Source organism: Oncorhynchus tshawytscha, linkage group LG26, assembly GCF_018296145.1.
Source record: "Oncorhynchus tshawytscha isolate Ot180627B linkage group LG26, Otsh_v2.0, whole genome shotgun sequence".
Classification (NCBI taxonomy): Eukaryota; Metazoa; Chordata; class Actinopteri; order Salmoniformes; family Salmonidae; genus Oncorhynchus; species Oncorhynchus tshawytscha.
In genome coordinates this window covers 53,319,926-53,328,978 of record NC_056454.1, presented here as the reverse complement: position 1 = coordinate 53,328,978, position 9,053 = coordinate 53,319,926, and positions in this window count along the sequence as shown.

Genomic DNA, 9,053 nt, shown 5'->3' with positions numbered 1-9,053 from the left:
GGTCTACTGTACTGGACTGTCTGGCCTACTGTCTCTACTGTAGGTCTACTGTACTGGACTGTCTGGCCTACTGTCTCTACTAGGTCTACTGTACTGGACTGTCTGTTTCTACTGGACTGTACTGGACTGTCTGTCTCTACTGTAGGTCTACTGTACTGGACTGTCTGGCCTACTGTCTCTAATGTAGGTCTACTGTACTGGACTATCTGTTTCTACTGTGGGTCTACTGTACTGGACTGACTGTCCTAATGCAGGTCTACTGGACTGTCTGGCCTACTGTAGGTCTACTGTACTGGACTGTCTGTCTCTACTGTAGGTCTACTGTACTGGACTGTCTGTCTCTACTGTAGGTCTACTGTACTGGACTGTCTGTCTCTACTGTAGGTCTACTGTACTGGACTGTCGGTCTCTACTGTAGGTCTACTGTACTGGACTGTCTGGCCTACTGTCTCTACTGTAGGTCTACTGTACTGGACTGTCTGGCCTACTGTCTCTACTGTAGGTCTACTGTACTGGACTGTCTGTTTCTACTGTGGGTCTACTGTACTGGACTGTCTGTCTCTGTCTCTAATGTAGGTCTACTGTACTGGACTGTCTGTTTCTCTGTGGGTCTACTGTCTCTAATGTCTGGTCTACTGTCTCTACTAGGTATATTGTATCTGTCTCTACTGTAGGTCTACTGTACTGGACTGACTGTCTCTACTATAGGTCTACTGTACTGGACTGTCTGTCCTACTGTAGGTCTACTGTACTGGACTGTCTGTCTCTACTGTAGGTCTACTGTACTGGACTGTCTGTCTCTACTGTAGGTCTACTGTACTGGACTGTCTGTTTCTACTGTAGGTCTACTGTACTGGACTGTCTGTCTCTACTGTAGGTCTACTGTACTGGACTGTCTGGCCTACTGTCTCTACTGTAGGTCTACTCTACTGGTCTACTGTCTGGACTGTCTCTACTGTAGGTCTACTGTACTGGACTGTCTGGTCTCTACTGTGGGTCTACTGTACTGGACTGTCTGGCCTACTGTCTCTAATGTAGGTCTACTGTACTGGACTGTCTGTTTCTACTGTGGGTCTACTGTACTGGACTGTCTGGCCTACTGTCTCTACTGTAGGTCTATTGTACTGGACTGACTGTCTCTACTGTAGGTCTACTGTACTGGACTGACTGTCTCTACTATAGGTCTACTGTACTGGACTGTCTGTCTCTACTGTAGGTCTACTGTACTGGACTGTCTGTCTCTACTGTAGGTCTACTGTACTGGACTGTCTGTCTCTACTGTAGGTCTACTGTACTGGACGGACTGTTTCTACTGTAGGTCTACTGTACTGGATTGTCTGTCTCTACTGTAGGTCTACTGTACTGGACTGTCTGGCCTACTGTAGGTCTACTGTACTGGACTGTCTGTCTCTACTATAGGTCTACTGGACTGGACTGTCTGTTTCTACTGTAGGTCTACTGTACTGGACTGTTGGTCTCTACTGTAGGTCTACTGTACTGGACTGTCTGGCCTACTGTCTCTAATGTAGGTCTACTGTACTGGACTGTCTGGCCTACTGTCTCTACTGTAGGTCTACTGTACTGGACTGTCTGTTTCTACTGTGGGTCTACTGTACTGGACTGTCTGGCCTACTGTCTCTGGTCTACTGTACTGGACTGTCTGTTTCTACTGGGTCTACTGTACTGGACTGTCTGGCCTACTGTCTCTACTGTAGGTCTACTGTACTGACTGACTGTCTCTACTGTCTACTGTACTACTAGGTCTACTGTACTGGACTGTCTGTCTCTACTGTAGGTCTACTGTACTGGACGGACTGTTTCTACTGTAGGTCTACTGTACTGGACTGTCTGTCTCTACTGTAGGTCTACTGTACTGGACTGTCTGGCCTACTGTAGGTCTACTGTACTGGACTGTCTGTCTCTACTGTAGGTCTACTGTACTGGACGGACTGTTTCTACTGTAGGTCTACTGTACTGGACTGTCTGTCTCTACTGTAGGTCTACTGTACTGGACTGACTTTCTACTGTAGGTCTACTGTACTGGACTGTCTGTCTCTAATGTAGGTCTACTGTACTGGACTGTCTGGTCTACTGTTTCTACTGTAGGTCTACTGGACTGTCTGGCCTACTGTCTCTACTGTAGGTCTACTGTACTGGACTGTCTGTCTCTAATGTAGGTCTACTGTACTGGACTGACTGTTTCTACTGTAGGTCTACTACGTGCTACCTGAGGTCATGACCTGTTGCACCCTCTACAACCACTGTGATTATTATTATCTGACCCTGCTGGTCATCTATGAACATTTGAACATCTTGGCCATGTTCTGTTATAATCTCCACCCGGCACAGCCAGAAGAGGACTGGCCACCCCTCATTGCCTGGTTCCTCTCTAGGTTTCTTCCTAGGTTTTAGCCTTTCTAGGGAGTTTTTCCAAGCCACCGTGCTTCTACACCTGCATTGCTTGCTGTTTGGGGTTTTAGGCTGGGTTTCTGTACAGCACTTTGAGATATCAGCTGATGTAAGAAGGGCTATATAAATACATTTTATTGATTGATTGAATGTGTTATATGGGCGGTCATTCTTGGATATTTTTATTTGATACCTAAAAGGGTCCTACAATTCCAAATCAAATAGCTCAATGATCCATGGTATGACAATCTTAAACCAATTCCTTATGTTAGCCTAGTCCTCCCCCTTGTTTTAAGTTACCCTGTTTAAAATGCGTAATGTTTAGGTGGTAGAACTGACTAAATTAAATGAATTATAGAGGTCTTATAACCTATTTCATTCTACAAGTAAACTGGCTTGGCTCATGTCTGTTATTTCCATTATTAAATTGGTAAAATTATTTAATTGAGCTTTTATTTGTATTTTAATTCACTTAGTTATTACCTGTTCTATTGTTCTTGCACTGTGGAGAGGTTAACCTGACAGCATTTCATTAGGGTTAGGGTTAGATGGACATGACAAATAAACCAACTGGTACTTCGAAGGTGAGGGCAGCCAGAAAGACAGGGTTTCTCAAATGACTGCCTCGCCTGGTTCACCAACTACTTCTCTGATAGAGTTCAGTGTGTCAAATCCTGTTGTCCGGACCTCTGGCAGTCCCTCTGGTAGACCTCTGGCAGTCTCTCAAAAATTACTAAAGCTGGAGACTCATATCTCCCTCACTAGCTTTAAGCACCAGCTGTCAGAGCAGCTCACAGATCACTGCACCAGTACATAGCCCATCTGTAAATAGCCCATACAACTACCTCATCCCCATACTGTATTTATTTATTTATTTTGCTCATTTGCACCCCAGTATCCCTACTTGCACATTCAGCTTCTGCACATCTATCACTCCAGTGTTCAATTGGTATTGTCAAAGGTCAGGGCGTGACAAGTATATTGTAATTACTTCGCCACCATGGCCTATTTATTGCCTTATCTCCCTTATCTTACCTCTTTTGCACACACTGTATATATACTTTTTCTACTGTATTGTTGACTGTATGTTCGTTTATTCCATATGTAACTCTGTGTTGTTGTATGTGTTGAATTGCTTTGCTTTATCTTGGCCAGGTTGCAGTTGTAGATGAGAACTTGTTCTCAACTGGCCTAACTGGTCAAATAAAAGGTTAGGGTTATATATATAATATATAAATACCTGGTTAAATAAAGGGTTAGGGTTATATATATAATATATAAATACCTGGTTAAATAAAGGGTTAGGGTTTTATATATAATATATAAATACCTGGTTAAATAAAGGGTTAGGGTTATATATATAATATATAAATACCTGGTTAAATAAAGGGTTAGGGTTATATATATAATATATAAATACCTGGTTAAATAAAGGGCTAGGGTTATATATATAATATATATAAAACCTGGTTAAATAAAGGGTTAGGGTTATATATATAACATATAAATACCTGGTTAAATAAAGGGCTAGGGTTATATATATATTATATAAATACATACCTGGTTAAATAAAGGGTTAGGGTTATATATATAATATATAAATACCTGGTTAAATAAAGGGTTAGGGTTATATATATAATATATAAATACCTGGTTAAATAAAGGGTTAGGGTTATATATATAAATACCTGGTTAAATAAAGGGTTAGGGTTATATATATAAATACCTGGTTAAATAAAGGGTTAGGGTTATATATATAATATATAAATACCTGGTTAAATAAAGGGTTAGGGTTATATATATAATATATAAATACCTTGTTTAAATAAAGGGTTAGGGTTATACAGTGCCTTGCGAAAGTATTCGGCCCCCTTGAACTTTGCGACCTTTTGCCACATTTCAGGCTTCAAACATAACGATATAAAACTGTATTTTTTTGTGAAGAATCAACAACAAGTGGGACACAATCATGAAGTGGAACGACATTTATTTGATATTTCAAACTTTTTTAACAAATCAAAAACTGAAAAATTGGGCGTGCAAAATTATTCAGCCCCTTTACTTTCAGTGCAGCAAACTCTCTCCAGAAGTTCAGTGAGGATCTCTGAATGATCCAATGTAGACCTAAATGACTAATGATGATAAATACAATCCACCTGTGTGTAATCAAGTCTCCGTATAAATGCACCTGCACTGTGATAGTCTCAGAGGTCCGTTAAAAGCGCAGAGAGCATCATGAAGAACAAGGAACACACCAGGCAGGTCCGAGATACTGTTGTGAAGAAGTTGAAAGCCGGATTTTGATACAAAAATATTTCCCAAGCTTTAAACATCCCAAGGAGCACTGTGCAAGCGATAATATTGAAATGGAAGGAGTATCAGACCACTGCAAATCTACCAAGACCTGGCCGTCCCTCTAAACTTTCAGCTCATACAAGGAGAAGAATGATCAGAGATGCAGCCAAGAGGCCCATGATCACTCTGGATGAACTGCAGAGATCTACAGCTGAGGTGGGAGACTCTGTCCATAGGACAACAATCAGTCGTATATTGCACAAATCTGGCCTTTATGGAAGAGTGGCAAGAAGAAAGCCATTTCTTAAAGATATCCATAAAAAGTGTAGTTTAAAGTTTGCCACAAGCCACCTGGGAGACACACCAAACATGTGGAAGAAGGTGCTCAGGTCAGATGAAACCAAAATTGAACTTTTTGGCAACAATGCAAAACGTTATGTTTGGCGTAAAAGCAACACAGCTCATCACCCTGAACACACCATCCCCACTGTCAAACATGGTGGTGGCAGCATCATGGTTTGGGCCTGCTTTTCTTCAGCAGGGACAGGGAAGATGGTTAAAATTGATGGGAAGATGGATGGAGCCAAATACAGGACCATTCTGGAAGAAAACCTGATGGAGTCTGCAAAAGACCTGAGACTGGTACGGAGATTTGTCTTCCAACAAGACAATGATCCAAAACATAAAGCAAAATCTACAATGGAATGGTTCAAAAATAAACATATCCAGATGTTAGAATGGCCAAGTCAAAGTCCAGACCTGAATCCAATCGAGAATCTGTGGAAAGAACTGAAAACTGCTGTTCACAAATGCTCTCCATCCAACCTCACTGAGCTCGAGCTGTTTTGCAAGGAGGAATGGGAAAAAATTTCAGTCTCTCGATGTGCAAAACTGATAGAGACATACCCCAAGTGACTTACAGCTGTAATCGCAGCAAAAGGTGGCGCTACAAAGTATTAACTTTGAGGGGGCTGAATAATTTTGCACGCCCAATTTTTCAGTTTTTGATTTGTTAAAAAAGTTTGAAATATCCAATAAATGTCATTCCACTTCATGATTGTGTCCCACTTGTTGTTGATTCTTCACAAAAAAATACAGTTTTACATCTTTATGTTTGAAGCCTGAAATGTGGCAAAAGGTCGCAAAGTTCAAGGGGGCCGAATACTTTCGCAAGGCACTGTATATATAATATATAAATACCTGGTTAAATAAAGGGTTAGGGTTATATATATAATATATAAATACCTGGTTAAATAAAGGGTTAGGGTTATACATATAAACACCTGGTTAAATAAAGGGTTAGGGTTATATATAATATATAAATACCTGGTTAAATAAAGGGTTAGGCTTATGTATATAATATATAAATACCTGGTTAAATAAAGGGTTAGGGTTTTATATATAATATATAAATACCTGGTTAAATAAAGGGTTAGGGTTATATATATAACATATAAATACCTGGTTAAATAAAGGGTTAGGGTTATATATATAATATATAAATACCTGGTTAAATAAAGGGCTAGGGTTATATATATAATATATAAATACCTGGTTAAATAAAGGTGAAATAAAGAAATACATGGGAAAAGATGCCCAGCTTTGTGGTTAGATTGTAGGTGAACAAAACTTTGAATGGTCCTCAAATGTTATGTAATCAAAACATCATTAGCACATAGATCTAATGAATTTAAATGAATAGGCTTTATAAATTATTATATTCTGCAGGGCAAGGGTTTTTTGGTCTCTATATATACACGTAGCCTAGGATCTATGAAGCTTCTTATGTGTCATGTTTGGAGTTGAGTTTCAGTATACAGTAACGTTGAGTTTCCCTGGTATTGTCAGTACAGTAACATTGAGTTTCCCTGGTCGTGTCAGTACAGTAACATTGAGTTTCCCTGGTCGTGTCAGTATACAGTAACATTGGGTTGCCCTGGTCGTGTCAGTATACAATAACATTGAGTTTCCCTGGTCGTGTCAGTACAGTAACATTGGGTTGCCCTGGTCGTGTCAGTATACAATAACATTGAGTTTCCCTGGTCGTGTCAGTACAGTAACATTGAGTTTCCCTGGTCGTGTCAGTATACAGTAACGTTGAGTTGCCCTGGTCGTGTCAGTATACAGTAACATTGGGTTGCCCTGGTTGTGTCAGTATACAGTAACATTGGGTTGCCCTGGTTGTGTCAGTATACAGTAACGTTGAGTTGCCCTGGTTGTGTCAGTATACAGTAACGTTGAGTTTCCCTGGTCGTGTCAGTATACAGTAACGTTGAGTTGCCCTGGTCGTGTCAATATACACTAACGTGTGTTACAAAATGTGAGATTTCGCGGTGGTTCCGGTGCTTTCTTTGATTAAGCTGTTTTCAAAACGCCGACCTGTAATGGATACCATACTTAAAACACATAGTTATGATTTTGTAAATGTAATTTCACCTGATCGGTAGCTTAGCAGGTAGAGTATGGAACATTCAGGGACATCAACAAACGAGGTCAATTCTAGTTGAAGGCAACTATTTTGAAAATAGTTTTATGTGAAACTTTCTGTTGTTCAAATAATTTGTTTTATTTAGCTTCCTTCTTCAGAATCCTAAATCATGCCATGAATTCCATTTTTGAAAAATAGTAAACTTGAGAGAAGAAAAGGGAAGTATGATGTAAGATGCAAACCACATCCCGAAACCAACTCGCGTTTTGAATTCAGTCATGGCCGCTAGCATTTCTTAATTAACCACATCTTAAACGAGGCCAAATCAGGAAGTCAGTCACTCTTTAAAATGAACTAATAACATGTTGCACCTCTACCTTGCTACCTTTCAGATGAGCCAAGAAGGAGGAGAGATGAGAACAGCAGGCCAGTGGAGCATTTAGAACAGCAGGCCAGTGGAGCATTTAGAACAGCAGGCCAGTGGAGCATTTAGAACAGCAGGCCAGTGGAGCATTTAGAACAGGAGGCCAGTGGAGCATTTAGAACAGCAGGCCAGTGGAGCATTTAGAACAGCAGGCCAGTGGAGCATTTAGAACAGCAGGCCAGTGGAGCATTTAGAACAGCAGGCCAGTGGAGCATTTAGAACAGCAGGCCAGTGGAGCATTTAGAACAGCAGGCCAGTGGAGCATTTAGAACAGCAGGCCAGTGGAGCACTTAGAACAGCAGGCCAGTTGAGCATTTGGAACAGCAGGCCAGTGGAGCATTTAGAACAGCAGGCCAGTGGAGCACTTAGAACAGCAGGCCAGTGGAGCATTTAGAACAGCAGGCCAGTGGAGCACTTAGAACAGCAGGCCAGTGGAGCACTTAGAACAGGCAGGTCCGCACCAGACATCACCGGCAACAACGTCGCCTATGGGCACAAACCCACCGTTGTTACACCAGACAGGACTGGCATAAAGTGCTCTTCACTGACGAGTCGCGGTTTTGTCTCACCAGGGGTGATGGTCGGGTTCATGTTTATTGTAGAAGGAATGAGCGTTACACAGAGGCCTGTATTCTGGAGCGGGATCGATTTGGAGGTGGAGGGTCCGTCATGGTCTGGAGCGGTGTGTCACAGCATCATCGGACTGAGCTTGTTGTCATTGCAGGCAATCTCAACGCTGTGCGTTACAGGGAAGACATCCTCCTCCCTCATGTGGTACGCTTCTTGCAGGCTCATCCTGACATGACCCTCCAGCATGACAATGCCACCAGCCATACTGCACGGTCTGTGCGTAATTTCCAAGACAGGATTGTCAGTGTTCTGCCATGGCCAGCGAAGAGCCCAGATCTCAATCCCATTGAGCACGTCTGGGACCTGTTGGATCGGAGGGTGAGGTCTAGTGCCATTCCCCCCAGAAATGTCCGGGAACTTGCAGGTGCCTTGGTGGAAGAGTTGGGTAACATCTCACAGCAAGACCTGGCAAACCTGGTGCAGTCCATGAGGAGGAGATGCACTGCAGTACTTATTGCAGCTGGTGGCCACACCAGATGCTGACTGTTAAGTTTGACCCCCCCCCCTTTGTTCAGGGACACATTATTCAATTTCTGTTAGTCACATGTCTGTGGAACTTGTACAGTTCATGTTTCAGTTGTTGAATCTTGTTATGTTTATACAAATATGTTAAGTTTGCTGAAAATAAACGCAGTTGACAGTGAGAGGACTTTCTTTTTTGCTGAGTTTATCAAGTTGGCTAGATGTCCTTTGGGTGGTGGATCATTCTTGATAAACAGAGGAAATTGTTAAGCGTGAAAACCATAGCAGCGTTGTAGTTCTTGACATACTCAAACCGGAGCACCTGGGTAGATAGTGTTGCAGAGTAGGGACCCACAGTAGAAACTCTAATTGGGTACTGGTAGTGTCTGCTGTGGCAGGTGGATG